Source organism: Nuphar pumila, chromosome 11, assembly GCF_984573655.1.
Source record: "Nuphar pumila chromosome 11, dmNupPumi1.hap1.1, whole genome shotgun sequence".
NCBI classification, from domain to species: Eukaryota; Viridiplantae; Streptophyta; class Magnoliopsida; order Nymphaeales; family Nymphaeaceae; genus Nuphar; species Nuphar pumila.
Window position 1 is genome coordinate 48,375,193 of NC_143259.1, and position 18,291 is coordinate 48,393,483.

Below are 18,291 nucleotides of genomic sequence, written 5' to 3' on the forward strand. Positions count from 1 at the left end.
TGAGAAAAGCTTCAATGCAGTTACTTGAAAACTTGAAGTTAATTCACCTTAAGTCCGTTGCAGCCAATGAATACCAGTCGAAGATAATGGGATCGAACAACGTAGGTGAAAATCATGTTTCGCTCGACACTTTTGATAAGTTGCGCCGAAGCGTAAACATTATCTTCAACAAGTCAGTAGTGAACATTGTTGATTATGATGGACATATTTATGAAGCGAAGGGTATGAAAAGAAAACAGGCCTCTGATCGCAGTCGTCGGAGGGCAAAGGGTGCACTAGAATTGGTTGGCAAGAAAAGGACTAAGAAACAACCAAGCTGTAATAAAAAACAACAAAGCCCTTCGAATAAACAGGTATTTAAGACATTATATTGCTTTCCATTACGTGAAGCTTGTCAATATCTAACTCGTGTAATGTCCAACATGTAGCAATACCCTATAGAAGTAACACCAAACGTTGAAACCTTCATTCCTCCCGACCAGATTTTCGGCAACGATAGCTTCAATTTTACAAGTCTTTTGGTATGTAATCAATGTTGGGAGAAGGTTTGCATTTCTTGTGAAACTTAATGCAGTGTCTTATATTTTCTATTTCATGACAGGCTCTGATGCATTCTACAGATAGGTATGGGACACAGGAATCTCGTGTGGGCTATTAATTTAGCTGTCATGCCTCTTTGCATGACCCGATTTCCACATTGTCGGATTTGTTAAGAGTTTATAGTGATTTGTCAGTGAAGACTTGTGGTCCGTGGTTGGATTTGCTTAAACTGATAGATAGCGATTTGTGGCTTCTGCAGGAAGTTGATTCATGACATCACTGAATGACGATTTGTGGTTATCGTTGAATAGCGATTTGTGGCATCGCAACATAGTGATTTGCGGGTATTGTTAGAGTGTCAATCCAAGTGGGTTGAGAAGGGTTGTTTCAGTAAGCTTTTTTGGGGCATTGATCATGGTTGCGCTTAATTTTATGATGTAAGAAAGCTTTCACCTGCGTTTTCCAGCTAAGTGGTTGCACAATGTTGGACTTGTGTAATGATAATAAAACGAAATCATTTTATGATCTGAGTTTTTGTGGTTGATTTAAACAAGTCCTTTATTTATTGAATTGTGATTTACATCCAATAAATACAATGTGTCCCAACATAGCTGCCAATCTACTTCCAAGATAGTGTCATGTCCACATGCTACGAGTGCCCTTCTTTTTCTTTATACTTGTGCGTATAAACATCTTGTAAAATTGATTATTATTTTATATATCGTAAATTGTGCTTTAGAAGTCTTTTGGTATATAATCAATGTTAGGAGGAGGTTTGCATTTCCTGTGAAACTTGTAGTATGTGTCTTATGTTTTCTATTTTAATGTTGGAAGTAGATTGGCAGCTATGTTGCGACACATTCTATTTATTGGATGTAAATCACAATTCAATAAATAAAGAACTTGTTTAAATCAACCAAAAAAACTCAGATCATAAAATGATTTCCATTTATTATCATTACTCAAGTCCAACATTATGCAACCACTTACCTGAAAAACGTAGGTGAAAGCTTACTCAGATCATAAAATGAATCACAACCTTGATCAATGCCCCAAAAAAGCTTATTTGAACAACCCTTCTCAGCCCGCTTAGATTGACATTCGAAGGACAACCGCAAATCACTATGCTGCGATGTCGCAAATCGCTATTCAACGATAACCATAAATCGCCATTCAGTGATGCCATGAATCGACTTCCTGCATAAGCCACAAATCGCTATCCGGCTCACAGCACAAACTATCCAGCAATGGGTGTGCCATCCTTCTATCGGCGGCTTGTTGACAAGTATCAAAAGATAGTTGTGGCTGTTAAAGAGGAGAGGACAACAAAGGATGAAAATGGAGTTGAGTTCATAGACACAGACAGACCACTACTATAAATCGTCATTCAGCTGATGATCACTACTACAAATCATTGTCCAGCGAATAGGAAGGACAACCTCAACATGATCAGGCGACACACTTGGAATTCTGCTGCGGAATTGAATAAGAAGGGAAACCAGTCACAAACAACTTTGAATGTAACACCATAATTGTTTTCCATTAGGCGTTGCGTACGGACAACAAAGGATGTCTCGTAAGTTTTTTGATTATTCGTACATTATTCATTTATCACGGTGGTTGAGCAGTAGATCTTTTGGCTCATATATAGTCGCACAAGCACTGGACGGTGTGATTATCTTCTACTTCATGAACCAGCAATAGTCAAATCGACGATACCTTTATAAACCTGGTGTTCTTCCCTCGAACATCTGAGGCAAAGGAAGACAGCTACACGACCAACAATGGTGAATCAATACGATATTGTCTACACATCGTCTCCATTTTCATCAAAATCCGTCTCCATGCCATATTTGCGCTTTGTGTTGTGTACTCTATAATGTAATTTCAATACCGTTCATTGCAATGTGCTTGTTCATTTCAGTAGAACATCCACCGACGAAGTTGGGCGATAACTTAGTCAATCACTCATGCAGGACATCAAAAGAATGCACAATGAATTCGCACAGTGCAACATGATCAGTAATTTTGTTCATATGAAAGTAGTAGGAGTTGTCTATATACGTAAGCCATGTGTACGTACGTTAACAACAACATATTTGCTGCAAACAGACTATATCCAATTTCGTCAGTTATATTAAAAACAACGCTCCAAGCAAGACTATAAGCATCGTCAGCCCGTATTTCATGGTATATCAGTTGTATTTTATGTTGCTTTTGGTTATTGATTTAGTCCAGTTGATTCGTATGTTAACATTGCTGTTAATAAAGTTTTGGCTTGCAGACTATCTTACGCCGTTTGCCATACTCCAGTGGATTTAAAGACGGCCTACCTTATTGGGTTAACGGTAATCATTGCGGAGACCTTTTGTCTAATGAAAAAGTAAGTAAACACCCCTAAAGTGCAAGGTCACAGCATAACAGTGCTAACATCATTTTTTACGATCCATTTGCAAATATTGATTCCTACACTCTGGCATGCTGAAAAGCATTGGGTCTTATACGTGATGGATTTACATGAAAAACAACTATGGTGTTACAATTCATTGGAAGTCGACAGTGGTTTACGGCTTGACATTTCCCATCTCGTAAGATTCAATCTATATGAGTATCGTGTCATGTACTGGGGTCATGAATTTACTTTCGGCCGCTTTATTCTCAGATCGGTTTCGTCAAAGCCATTTTGGAAGTCGACGTTAGCGAGTGGATCTATCGCACTGCATACCATGCTCCTTTACAAAATGATGGCATTGATTGCGGCATATTTGTAATGAAGTACATTAAAGCGATATACAATGGTGCAGAACTCTGTTTCGACGTTGTATGCCATTTCTTGGCCTCTGTTATTAGTGATTAAATGCATGTCTATTGGTTACACATTACAATTTATTTTTGCTGGTTGATACACATGGATTCCGCGAAGAACTCTGCCAAATATTGACGTCTTTTCTAATTGCGGAGTCGAAACTAACCGAGCCGCCACGAGGATGTAAAAGGCAACAACCAGCGGTGCCCAACCCGCATGATTGATAGTCGCAGAATTAGATTGCGATGTATGCAATGAACGAAGCCTTGTAATGTTCGAAATGATAATAGTCAACATCGTTATGAAATGTTTGATGTTTAAACATCGCCTTATTGCTGACACGCACAGAATGAAAATCACAGAAGCGATTCAAGATGAATGCGGTGAACAAGAGCCATTAATGTTGCTTTCGTAATTACAAATAGTACACAACGATAAGGCAGGTTTGTTGTTCAGAAATGGTGGTCTAACGTCAGCTTCACCACTACTACCATGAAATCTTGTGTAAGAATTTGAATTTTTTTTGAATTTTAAACGACTTTTCCTTTAATTATGATATTGCATACATATGAAAAGAGTCTACACGGATACAACAACTGCGTCGAAGCACCTATACACTCGATTCAAGAATAAGTCGCTTTTGTAGGAATTGTCGGTTTGTCGGTTCCTTATTCGCGAAACAAAGTGAAACACATCCTTAACCTGTGTGATGTGTCATTCAAATATTAATGAAACGTCCTATCACCCTCCGTCACTTTTCAAATAAATACGACAGTTTTAATAAACAAAGAGCAAATCTCAAATAAAATACCCTCTGCATTAATGAAATTGAACAATGGGATGTCAGAGAGCTATTCTCAAAACTAATCAATGCGATGAGACCTGGTAGTTCAAATCACGGTAGCACGTAGCGTGTGAGTTTGATTGTAGAAATATTTTTTGGCCTTATATAAATCCACAACTTTGTTTAAAGCGAACATTACGTGCCTTTGTTACTAGGAATCACGGAAATTCATTTCCGCACTTTTCGTTCACGTAATGCGAGCTATACAACGATTTTGGAACAACTACAAAATATCTTTCGCTGTACAATATTTTCAATTACCGAAGAGCAGCATTACCAGCATTGGTTAAGCGCATACAACACAAAACTATGTCTCGATACGATTTAGTTTTCGTAAATGAAGCAGTACAACGATTTACAAGAGTGTGTGGTAATGTTCAAATTATATTTCAACGGAGACAGATTTACAAAATTTGTAGTCTTACAAAATTTGCCTACCGGAAGTCCTCCTATATATCTCCAGTCTATCTCTATTTGTATGTGTCTGTCTCTCTGATTGTGTTGATACCAGTAACCAGACGATTCATATACCGACGAGATGAACCCCCATCACCGAAACGATCGCTCCTCTGAAACCTCCTCCTCGCGAGGGGGAGGAAGAGGATGCGGTGTAGCTCCTGTTGGCCACCCTCAGCGCGCCGACCGCGTCCCTCGCCACCGCTGACGACCGCAAATTAAATGCCCGTGACTGCACCGCTGGCAGTTCCACGTCAGCCAACTCCGCCTCCATCGACCGCTCATCACCATGTTGCGACTGCACCGCCAGAGTTGGGTGAGAACGGTGACGGCAGAGCTCGTTAGGTTGTACAGACAGAGCAATCGATAGGTTTCGTGATGTCTTCTTTTAAATCGTTGTAATTTTGAAAAGATTTTTATATGTAAAACATGTGAAAACCAGACATCAAATAATAAAAATCGGTTCTCACTAGTGAATGAGACCGGGTCGAACTCAGGGAACGAAAATATTTTTTCTTCAAACACACAATTCTAAACTATTTTTTATTGCTGAATTATTAAATGGAAAATGTTTGAGAAAAGTAAAAACAACTAACTATTACAACAAATGAATACCCTTCACAGAGGGCGTAAAAAGCGATATTTACAAACCCAAAATTAAATTCGTAATTCTAAAAATAAAGCAAAAAATCTTCTATCTTCGTACTTCGTGTCACACAATTGCTTCTGCTCCACTTCTGTGCTATCCTGCACAAATCAAATGAACACGAGCAGTACCAGAGATAGAAATATGGAAACTATACTAATCAAATATACAAAATAAATGCTAAAACAAGGAAAGATAATGTGAAAGACATGCGATGACAAAATTGAATGAAAATGATTACTAATTGCTAAATGACAAGTAATAAAATGTTAATGCTAATGTATGCAAGTTAACTACTAACAACATCAAACACTAAGTAATACTATTAACTATATTAAACCTAATGACAAATCACTAATTAAACCTAAGTACTTAATGTAATTTCAAAGCAACTAACAACTAGTTTTAATATCAAAGAATCAATTAATCAATCAACTAAGTAACCTATTATCAACACACTAAGCAATCTACCTACTAAGTAATATCTAAGAAATCAGCTAATTATTAACATCTGATCCAACCATTCAATCAGACATCAGTAATTCAGTAGCTCAAACCGGATCCAGGTATCCAATTAATCTGGTTCAGCCACACAACACCCTTGCCGAAAAAACAGATAGGTTTGGCTTCAAGTATCAAACCAGAAATCAATTAATCGATTTTCTGAACTCCCTCACTCAACAATTAAACAGTTACACACTGGAGAATTGTAAAGGCACGACAATGGGACTTGAAACACATATCCGATCAACTTTTCACCGCAAGGGGTAAAATAAGTTCCGGCAGATCAAGAGAGCTCAGGCAGGAGAATGTCAGATTCCTGGTTTTCAAGGTAAATGTGAAGGGCGTCTGGCTGAAGCAAATCAGGGTTATGATAAACTAGAAATCAGATGTTAATCCAAACTTTTGGCTGATTAAAATCAGATAAACAATAAAAAAAAATTGGATTCAATCTTGATCGCCGGAATCTGATTGATCGGAAGCATACATTTGATTTTCGGACTTCAGTCATTCAGTCCAGAGATCAAGCATTCGATCAATCTGTTGTATCATGATTCAGAGGAAATGTAGCATATCAAGCTCTGTTTGTTCTGATGAACAACAAATCAATCTATGTTGGACCGTTGTAGAGTACTTCACGGCAAAACAAGAAATTCTGGTAAATAAAGAGAAATTCCGTCGGATGAATGATGCTATGATTATGTTTTCACAATTTCTCTAGATTCAATGCAAATAAACTGATCAGATTCGATGATCACAATCAACTTTTTATTAAACTAAAGATCTATGAAAAAAAACACATGTAATAGGATGAAATCAGATAATACAATGAGATAAAATGTAATCTACTGAAAACAAGATATGCGATGAAGAATTTCTGAACATAAGATGCAATAAAAAAAATACAGATCTAACAGAATTAAAATATGTGAGGTATTGATGCACAAAACATAAAATGTCTAACTGATGCTGAATTAAAAAAAACATATAACTCACACTAAATAAAAAAAAAAACAAAAATGAAACTAAAGAACGAAGGGGAAAAAGAACGAAGGAAAAAATTAAGAAGATATGAAGATGCATCAACAGAAGAAGAAGAAGATGATGAAGAAGAATGATTGAGAGATGGACTTACCGTAACTTAAGAGGGATTAGAAGAGAGGTGGCCTTCCACCTTCACGCCATTGCCGAATTGAAAAATCCTCCACCAGAAAAGAGAAGAGAGAAATAGGGAGAAGGGGAAGAAGGAGGGAAGAATGAAGTGGAGGGAAAGGGTTAGGGAAAGATGGCTCTGGCGCACAAGAGGGAGACAATTTTCATTTTTCCCCATTTTCGATTTTTAAAGATGTGCAAACCGGTTTGAACCGGTTTGTTTTATTTTTTCAAAAATTAAAAAAAACTATTTAAAGAATTTTGATTTACTAAAAACCTCAAAACTAACTAAACTACTCTAATCTAAAGATTACTTCTAAAAAATATTTACAATAAACCTCATTTCACTTATGTTTTAAAACTAACTATATTCTCATTTTTGTTATTTTTATTTTATTTAAAAACTAACCTACTACATTTAAGCCAAAAACTAAAAATATGCCTAAAAATATAAAAATAAAGCTATTTTTCATACATTTTCTATTTTGAAATCATTTTAGCTTATTTAACGAAAACTAACATAAGCTTGGGTTTTTAAAACATTTTTTCATAAAATCATGCATATTTTAATGTTAATTCACCTTGAAATATATGCATGATCATTTCGCATTACATATTTTGTCTCCTGTTCTTTTTAAACTCAATCAAATTTCCGCATATTTCCTCGCGTAATTCTGGTATATCTTCCTGCAACAAAAATATGTAATGTGAAACCAATATATAACAGGAATCCCCAATAACAGCGGATACAAAACTCATTCAGCGTCGAAAAAAGGTTCTTCTCCTTTGTATATTGCTTCAATATGCTTCATTACGAATATGCCACAATCGACCCCATTACTTTGTATAGGAGCATCGTCAGCACAGAGCAACATCCACTCGGCAATGTCGACACCCACATAGTCGTTCAGGAATCCCGCCTGTGATAAAGGGAAAATATAGTACAGTCTGGTCCACCTCAAATAGCTACACTTTACCTATGGGCGGAAGCTTACCAAATGCATAGCGTCACGTTCTACACCACTGTGGCAGTCCAATGAGTTGTAGCACCATAGTTGTTTTTTTCACAAAATTCATCTCGTATAAGACCCAATGTTCTGGATTTTGCCACAGCGTAGGAAGTAAAATCTGCGAATCGATACAATAATTTATAATTCCATAGACAGATCCTGATGGGGATGTAACGACTAAACCTTGAAGAAGAGGTTTGTTCACTTACCTTATCAAAATTCGCAAAGTCTACGAACTCTTCACCGCTGTTCCAACAAAATAGTGTATCTGGGAATCCACTGGTGTATGGCTTTCGCCGGACGTACATCTGTTGCACTAAATAGTAAGGTTTAACCACCAAGAAAAGTGAGTAAGTCATAAAAGCAAATAAAACAATGGTAGACCAGACATACCATGAAATAAGGGGTGATGATGCGTATTGTATTGCTCGTTGCGTTGCTTTGAATATAATTGACAAAATCACACATTGTCTGGTTGCAAAAATTTACAAACTTCAAAACATACAAACCGAAGACCTAGAAAATAATAGTGGTTACGTACGTACAAAATTACTGATAGTGTTCCCATCTGCAAATTCATCTTGCATCTGCTCGATGTCATCTACGACCTCGTTAGGGCATTGCCGCCCACCCTTATCTGTGGATGTTGCACTGAGTGCACCATGAGCGTAGTATTCAGAATTCAACATTGAAATTATTTTCTACAATAAACAACAAAAGTAGAAATACGACATGAAAAGGCAAAAATATATGTCTTAAGCGCTAAAGCTGGTACTGTGGGAGTGGTTGTCTTCTTCTTCGGTGTCGTGCCTGGTCGTATTGCTCCCATCGTGCTCTTCTTTGGTGCCATGACTGGTCGTATTGCTCTAATCGTCCTCTGCTTTGGCGCCATGCCTGGTCGTATTGCTCCCATAGTCCTCTTCTTTGGCGCCATGCCTGGTCGTATTGCTCCCATAGTCCTCTTCTTTGGCGCCATGCCTGGACAAAGATATCAATGCCACCTTTGCAACGTAGATACGGAATCGACGTCGTCAGTCAAATATAAAGGAAACATCCTTTAATATGCCACCCTTTTTCGAAAACCGTCCGCAAATTAAATGATTGCATTTTAAATAATTAATAATACATCATTTCACATGTCGCCCTTGCTCGATAAACGCCCACAAATTAAATGATTGCGTTTTAAATAATACAAAATATGTCTTTTCCTATGTCGCCCTTTTTCGAAAACAACTCGCTAATTGAATGATTTCATTTTAAATAATAAAAAAACTGTCGTTTTGAATACCGTCCTTTATCGAAGACAACTCACAACTTAAATGATTGGGTTTTAAATAATTAAAAAACCATCGTTTCGACTTCATATTATAACAATGGTTGAGTGGGAGATTGACCCGAACCGAACAAACCCGTTTTTCAGGTATGAATAATCTTTGACGATTATTCAATTGATTATCAAACATGGATACATCGATATATTCATGCCACATATCTTAGCCCTTATCGGTTTTTAACAACAAACATTCATTGTCGCTTTATACTAGTATCATTTAACACCGCAAATCCTTGTTGACTTACAACATTTATAAAGGGACAAGCCATTGCCGTTTGCGTTGTTGACCTCATGAATTGCAATCCTATTTCGCGGTTTGCATTGAAGGTGTCCCCGCAAATGAATGATTTTTGACAGGGAACAATATCGTACCAATTTTGGCTGACCGGCATCCTATTGCGCGATTGCAATTTACTTACAATTTACTTATGATCATCACTAGCAATTTCTGAACATCAAACTTCTCTGATCGCTATTCACTGATATTATTTACGACTTCAGAACTCGTTAAATTATTGTTCACGACCTACATCGCAAATCCTTTTTGCGATGTATTTTCGAGGGGGAGACAAATACAGCGATTGCTGGGCAGAAATGCTCTATCATAACGATGGCGACCTTATTCAATGCCACGAATTCTGAACAACAGACATCTATTTTCGATTAAAGTTTATTTATTTACGAGATTCACAGACGAAACATGTCTGTTACATGTAATAATAAAGAATTAAACAATAAAAGAATGTCAAGTTACGACAATTAATTATACAATTACAACAAATAGCTATCGTGATAAAAAAGAATGCCTAGGGTTTATTACTAGGCACTTGACGAATCAGAGGAAATATCATACACTTGTCTCTTTGTTTTTATTGGTGGACCGTCTATCTTGGGTGGCCTCTGGGTTGTGTCCATCTTACTAAAAAAGCTGGTCATCATCTCTACCACTGAGTTCAATTGTATCCCCATATTGCTAACTTTTGTCCTTAATTTCTTATTCTCCCTCTCCATAAGATCGAACCTTGCGGCAGAGACAATGTTTTCTTTTGTAGCAAGTGTTCGCTCTTTATCAAGCTTTGTTACTGAGGGAATCATTATTGTACCCAGAGAGAGACGATGTTTTGGTTGTAGAGGCTGATCTGCAACATGAGAGGGGGCAGTTGGGAGGCATGGGTTCCCAATTTTATCAATCACCAGATTTTGGTGCATTGGTTACCAATACCTTTCGAAATAGAATGGATCAAATTGTCTTCCATTAGAATCATACGATACGACAGGAAAACCACCTGAGTTCCAAATGAATAATTCGTCCCTGTAGCGTTCGCGCCAATTCACGTTCCTGCACCCACCACTATTCATCTTCCTTCTCACTTCCAAAGGCTTATTTGTGATAGACTGTCCCAAGCCAGATTGCAGAAGAACTCGACTACCATGCTGCAACTCAGCTTCATAATTGCAAAACAGCCACAAATCGCGGTCAGACAATCTAGCAGCCTCTGCAACAACGTCTTGGTTATCGTCCTCCCCATCTCCATAAGGTCACTACAAAACCTGTACATTGGTAATTCTTTTTAATAACGAGTGACAAATATATTACAATTTACTTAAGCATGATATGGCGACAACGATATATACTACGAAAGACAATCCTGCAGCAATGATTACTTAAGAATGCTAAACATTACAACGATTTATAATACTCAATAATAAATGCTGACACGATTGTAAACAATTTGAGAACGTTTACCTCATTTAGTTGCAGCCCATCTAAAATGGACTTAGCATTATAAACTGTGACATTTATTCTAGCCCAGCGACTGATCTTTGAAAAACCACAACTCGTAGGGGCACCACGTGGACGCAATGGGATAATATGTTCCCACGCCCAAGCCTAACAAAAACAATATTATTAGTAATACTACAACCTTCAATGAAATTAGTCTACAATTACTAATTATGCAATCAACAAATACCTGAACAAATTGTCAAAATTCCCCAACTGTTTTCGTACCATTACTCGCACGGTAGAGTTGACTGTACAAGTGCGCGAGCATAGCGGCACCCCAAGCATAGTTGTCGACTTCGTCTAAGTCTGTCAGGTACTGCAGCCACATGGAACTTATTCTCGAACCAGAACAATCGGAAAATAATATAAGACCAAAAAAATAAAGAAGGAAGCCGCACAACTCTTGGTCAGCTGTTTCAGATGCACAAGTAGCGGAGCGACCTTCCCATTTATTATGGAAAAATGAAACTTTCATTGATGTGGACTTCATTCCACCAGAAATACATTGACTCCATTCGTCCATCGATATTCCTAAAAGGGTCGTGCATTCTTCCCTTGCGTTATAGTTTGAATGCCGTAATAGGACAGTACTGCCATCGCACTTAAGACCAGTGATCCTCGCTACATCTTCTAGAGTCATGGTGATCTCAAAAGAATCAAACCAGAATGTGTTATTCTTATCATTCCACTTATTTACCAGGTGGGTCATGGTATTCCAGCAAGTTTCAAAATATTGCTAGTCCAAAAGGGCACCGAAGTGCATATTTCGTAATCGGTCCTTCTGAAATGCACTCAGCTGACCATACCACGACAGAACTACAGACCATTGACACCGACCTCCGAGTTTTTCACCTGGTGCTCTACTTCTCCTGTGACCTCCCTGTAACACAAAATAACATATTATTCCTACCAATTGTCAATTAGTTCCATTTGTACTTATAAATACTATTCTACTAACTGCTATAAATAATATTGGTTGCACACAGACTACCACAATAATTGCTATACCAAAATCGCTAAACATATTATTAAATCTTCAAAGACAAGACGAATTTATTTACCTTGGTCGCTCTTTTCTCCTGTTCTCTCTCCAACCTAAACCTTTCTGGTGGGTCCACTGCCTCCAACTGCCTTTCTCTTTCCTTCTCTACCGGCTGCACCATCGCCTTCCTTTCTCTCTCCTTCTTTTTCTCGTCTTCCTTCTCCTTCCTTATTCTCTCCTTCCTTTTCTCGTGCTCCTTCTCCTTTTTTTCTCTCTCCTTCCTTTTCTCGTCCTCCTTCTCCTTCCTTATTCTCTCATTCCTTTTCTCATGCTCCTTCTCCTTCCTTTCTCTCTCCTTCCTTTCCTCGAACTCCTTCTCCTTCCTTTCTCTCTGCTTTCTCTCCTCCTCCTTCTCCTTCCTTTCTCTCTCATTTTTCTCCTCCTCCTTCTCCTTCCTTTCTCTCTCCTTCTTCTCATCGTCCTCCTTCTCCTTCTTTTCTCTCTACTTCTGTGCCTTCTCCTTCCTTTCTCTCTCCTTTTTCGCCTCCTCCTTCTCCTTCCTTTCTCTCTCCTTTTTCTCGTCCTCCTCCTTCCGCCGCCTTTCTTTCTCTTCCAAATATTGTTTCTTTCTTTCCAGCACTTCCTCCTCCTGCTTCTTCTTTTCTCTTTCCTTTTCTTCCTCCTCCTCCTTCTTCTGTCACCTTTCTTACTCCTGCTTCTTTCTTTCTCTTTCTTTTTCTTCCTCCTCCACCTTCTCCTTTCGCCGCCTTTCTTCCTCCTGCTTCTTCCTTTCTCTTTCCTTTTCTTCCTCCTCCTCCTTCTCCTTCCACCGTCTTTCTTCCTCTTCCAAGTCTTGTTTCCTTTTTTCCTACACTTCCTCCTCCTGCTTCTTCATTTCTCTTTCCTTTTGTTCCTCCTTGTAACACCCCAGCTTTTTATAGTAAAAATTTTGGAGTAAAATTTTTTTTTTGAAATAGCGGAAGTGCGAAAAACACAAGTCGGGTGCATTATAGGGTAAAACAGAGAAGTACTAAACATACCATTCATTAATTGAAACATTAATCTCATTAATTACATCTCATAACAAAAATGTAAATCTACTAATCAGAGTTCAAGCAGTAAACACTGAAAAACTGAGATCTCTTGACTAATTCCATACGCGATGCCAACGATGCTCCGATTTAATTACTACCTGAAAAATATTTAAAGCAGAAGGGTCAGACTCCCCTGTCTGCGTAAGAAGCATTATATTTATATATGGTGCTCAGTGTCATGTGTACAATTATGTGCAACAACTATAGATATAACCAGCATGAAAATTTATATCATTCTAAGAAAATGATTATGCTTTCTAATTCATGATACAGTGCAAAAGATAACTGAACTAAAGATACATTTATTCACAATAGCATAAGCCGTAGATTCTACAAGTTTTACGAAAGTCATATCAACAGTTCACGATTCTTCAAGAAGGAGTATTTCATTTAACTTAATTTACTTAATGTTTATCTTACTCTTACCCTGTGGGTAAGCACAGGCATAGACCTCGTAGTGGACCGAGACCATACGGGGGTCTATTGTTTAATAACCCGTATGACTAGCCGTACGGATATCCAAAGGGGACGGTCAATGACCGAGAGAGAACTCCCCAGTGGCTAGAACAAGAATTAGGATGCACCCTGTACTTCTACAAAAGACTTGGATCTACCACCTAGGACGCATTGGTAGTCCTGGTCCCCTAACTTCGTGGACTGGGGACCTGGTGAGACGCCTAGCTCTCACGAAAACAAGAATGTCCACGAAGCTTGTACCACCTACCCTCTCTAAGGTAGACCATGGGTCCAGTAACATACACCATCTTTCAGGTGTACCTAGAGCCCAGAGAATCCGGTAACATATACCATCTTTCAGGTATACCCAGAGTCTCAAAGGTTTTATTTGATATTTTTATTTAACCTCTTCTTTATAACTAAGTGCGAGCTATCGCACTACGAGGGGTCCGGTAACATATACCGTCTTTCAGGTATACCCAGAACCACCAAATTTTATATTTCACATTCTTTTCGTTGTTTTTTTTTTCCTGTACGAGTCATCGCACCACAGGGGATTTCCAAAATCCCAAACCCGACATCGGGTTTACACATATTGTCCGCATCTTATAGTCAGGGTGACTTATCCACCACCAAAGAGGGAACCCCCCCCCCCCCCCCAAGCTCAGCTCGACTTAGAGCGCTCATTTATATTTATGTCTTGACCAAGGGTGTACGCACTCATTCCCGCAATATGTCATTCTCGTGGTATGGGTCTCTTAATATATGTATATATATATTGTTTTTTTTTTTTTACAAACCCCCAATGTCCGTGGTGTATTGCCACCCGCAATACCGCAAGTCGTGGTAACGCCCTGGGGTCAATTAATGCCTTCCAATGGCCTGCTCCACCACTACAGCCCATCCACATATGCAGCCCTTTGCTTGACTGACGTTGATCCACCAGAGGCCACGAACCGACTCCTGATAGCCAGGAGTAGTCGGCCAATAGGTTTGACTTGACTCTCGCCCATGGATGTAACCTATTGGCTATAACAGGACCCATACACCCTTGCAACCTGAATTATTAGTGTTCTCTGATGGGGTCCATAGTCTGGCCGTAGTACCTGCATCATCGAAAAAAAATGGTGATTCCCTATTTTGCTTCAACCGCTCTTCATTATCGGTAGCAGGTAGTGTCTTAGCCAAAGCCTATGGTGCCAACATTGTTGGACCTCACGGTCCACCCCAGTCTGACAAGGTGAACTGGTAACTAACTGGGACCAGATTGAACCCAATACGTGTGTTGGGGTTCACTACAAAAAGGGACGGACGAGTCAGCCCCAGAATAACCTTGCACTCATGTGCAGGTCCATTTTGATTTTTAGCAGCAACTATACATCAGCAAAACAATCAAGTTTTTATTTAAAATATTTTTTTTCTTGCAAGTCATGTAACAATAGTGTGTGTGTAACCCATCTGTGTGTTATCATTTAAACCTTTCCTAGTAGTCCGTGTATCAAGGTGACATCTAGGCATATGATAATATGTCTTCTTAGCCATGATTTAGTTATCAGAGTACTTGGAAATGCTATATATTACTCTTACCTCAAGCAAGTAAATAAGATTGGAGATTATATGACCTCTTCAAGCACGTTGGATACCCATCCATCTCAGCCGCAGAGATCACCCATACATGTTACTAATTCCCGTTTTCATATTTTGAACATGGTAAATAAAAGAAAACAATAATAACAGACCATTTTCCTCTATTGATTTGTAGGTAGATTTATCTTCATGGCTGAACCCTATTCTAAATGCATTGATGTAAACTGAGTGCCATGTGTGATGTTTTAATATTCAGTCCATGCACAATACAGTCATGCATCCGATGCATACTTTATTTCCATGCAGTTAACACTCAACATCTACAAGTGTTGGGGGTGCATAGTTCTCATTCCAGTTTTCCTTTATTTTTTACAGCTATTTAATCATACTCAACCACATCAACACAACTAACGTTTTTTTCCTTAGTTACAAGTGATTTACAGGTTTGACATGTATGCAGGATATACAATTTATTTTATGCATGAAACCATGGGTATGTAACCATTCTGTCATTACAAATCATGTGCCCATTTACGTTGTATGATACTTAGCATGTAAAAGTTTTACTATGAGTTAGAGATGAACCCATTATGTGCATTAAATCCCCATTCCAGACCATGTTGGTGGTGATGGTGAACACACTACCTATGCTGGTGGTGCCATCAAAGGAAAATGATGGGGGTGTGAACCATATTTGGGGTCACAAAAACCCTGATCAACCACACACGAATAAAATGCCACTTACCTGTTCGAAGCTTCAACTGGCAAAAATGTTGGTTTCTTCTTCCTGTTGGAGCCGTCACCCACACACCTTGATAATGGGAGTTTACGCCGTCCAACAATGGGGGTCGACCACCACCGTGAGAGAGGGAAAGGAAAAACGTTGAGAGAGAGAGAAATCTGAAACTCTTTCTCTTCCTCCACCTTTAATTCCTTCTCTCCCCCACGTAGGGGAGTTTTGGTTTTCAAAAACCCAACTTCCAGCCCACCTTTTTAGTGGGTCCTTGGAAGTCCCAACTTTGCCCCTCCCTCACATTGGCAAATGTATCTTCAACTTCCCATCTTTTTTTCTTTTGTGGTACCCTCCCCCATTTGGTGGGATTTTTTTTTCTTGTTTCTTGAAAAAAAAGAGGAGCCAAAACCACTCCAGCACGTTTTTGGTGGGAGGTGGTTATGAGGTAGAGTTTATTTATTATTTTTTTTTCATCATCCTCTTTTGGTGCAAAAATGAAAAATCCATGCACAGGGGGTTTTGAACCAGGGTCATCAATCTACAAGGTAACGAGCCCCACCACTTGTGCTACACTATTTTTCGTTGCAAAGTGTGTGAATTAAAGTGTATTTAACTCTTTTAGTCTTGTTTCGGATTTTATGAAAAAAAACAATGTTTTTCATTTCTACGTGGGCACACCGGGGTTTTGAACTTTGGGTTGTGGCTCCCCACAACCATACATCCTACCACTACACCACACCATCACTTGGTGTTTACTTTTGCAAGAAAATTCTATTTATGTCATATTTGAACATTTTTTTTTCTTGTCGATGGATTTCTTCCATTTTCAGGTGGATTTTTCACCCGTTGGTTCAAAACTTGCCCTCTCTTACCTTAAATGTGTTTCGGATCTCACGCTATTATCCCGAAACCATTTAATTTATCATTGGGTCCTGTGAACCGGGTCAGATTATCGAATCTTGCCAAGATCTGGATCCAAATACCACCTTTGAGAGTTTGTTACAGGTTTCGTTCTAGAAACCACAAGTCATAAAAAAATTGTACTGCCTAACTTAAAATCTTACTATTTCACACTCCTCCTCCTTCTCCTTCCGTTGCCTTTTCTTCTTTTCCTCATCTTCCTTCTGCCTTTGCATTTCCTTACCTTCCTCAAACTCCTTCTCCCTCCTTCGCCTTTCCTTTTCTTCCTCATCCTGAGTCTTATTCCGTTCCTTCTCTTCCTCCTCCTTATTCATTTGCCTTTGTCTCTCCTTCGCCTCCTTCAGTAGCTTTGCCTTGTTTCGTCTTGCTTTATTCTCCAAGATCCCCTTATTAATTTTCGCCCTTGACTCCATCATTACCTTGTTAAAATACCTTTGCCAATCCTCCTTATTCTTTTTTTGCCTTTCCCTAAGCTCTGCCTCCTTCCTCCGCCTTCTCTTCTCATTCTCCTCCTTATTTCTTTGCTTTGTCTTCTCTTCGTCATCCTTCTTCTACATCTTTCGTTCTTCAACATTCTTCCTTTGGTCCGCAACCTCGATATCTGAGGGATAATCCTCCGCATAATACAATTCCAAGGCTTTCTCTCTGTCTTCATCGTTCTCAATCTTAAGTATATTTTGGTACCTCTCAAGAACCTTAGATAGATGAGACTGACAGATCACTTCTCTAATACACAAACCATAGAACGACGGGGCATCTCTTCTCTGATGAGACGCAGACATTGCTAACCTGCACAACACATTAAACGATCATCATGGTTTCAAATCGTCGCAATATTTGGGTTCATAAGTATACATCTTTGTAAGATTTCTCAAACTTACAAGTCGTTGTATAAGAAGCAACCTACAGATAGAATAACGAAACCTTACACGAAACTCACCGAAACGATAGGATTTTGGATATTCCAACTATAGAGTAAGCAACAGTAACAATTAATACGCAACAGAAGGTGGCAACGATGCTGCGACTGTGCGTAAGATGGAAACGAATGCTCTGGAACAAAAGAAAGGATGCTCCGTTGTACACATATGAAAGCAAAATATGCTTCGGTAGAATTTTCTAATTAGAGCGAGAATGAATTGTTTTGAACTATTTAAATCCTACAACATACAACTTGCTGCATACGCAAACTTTGCGGAACGTTTTGGCACGATAACGATGGAGGGCAGTTTTGTTCTTTTCACAAACCGCCGATTCAGTTTTCTAGATAGAGGGCATTTATGTTCATTCAAGGAAGAAGAAGAGAATGACGATAAAGGGTACTTAAGTCTTTGCGACAACACCAAATTATGATGCAATATGATGCGTACACACATCTTATACGTGGCACTCTTTGGGAACACCCGAACATGAGATAGAGTACCGGCCCTGTTCGAGGGGCTGG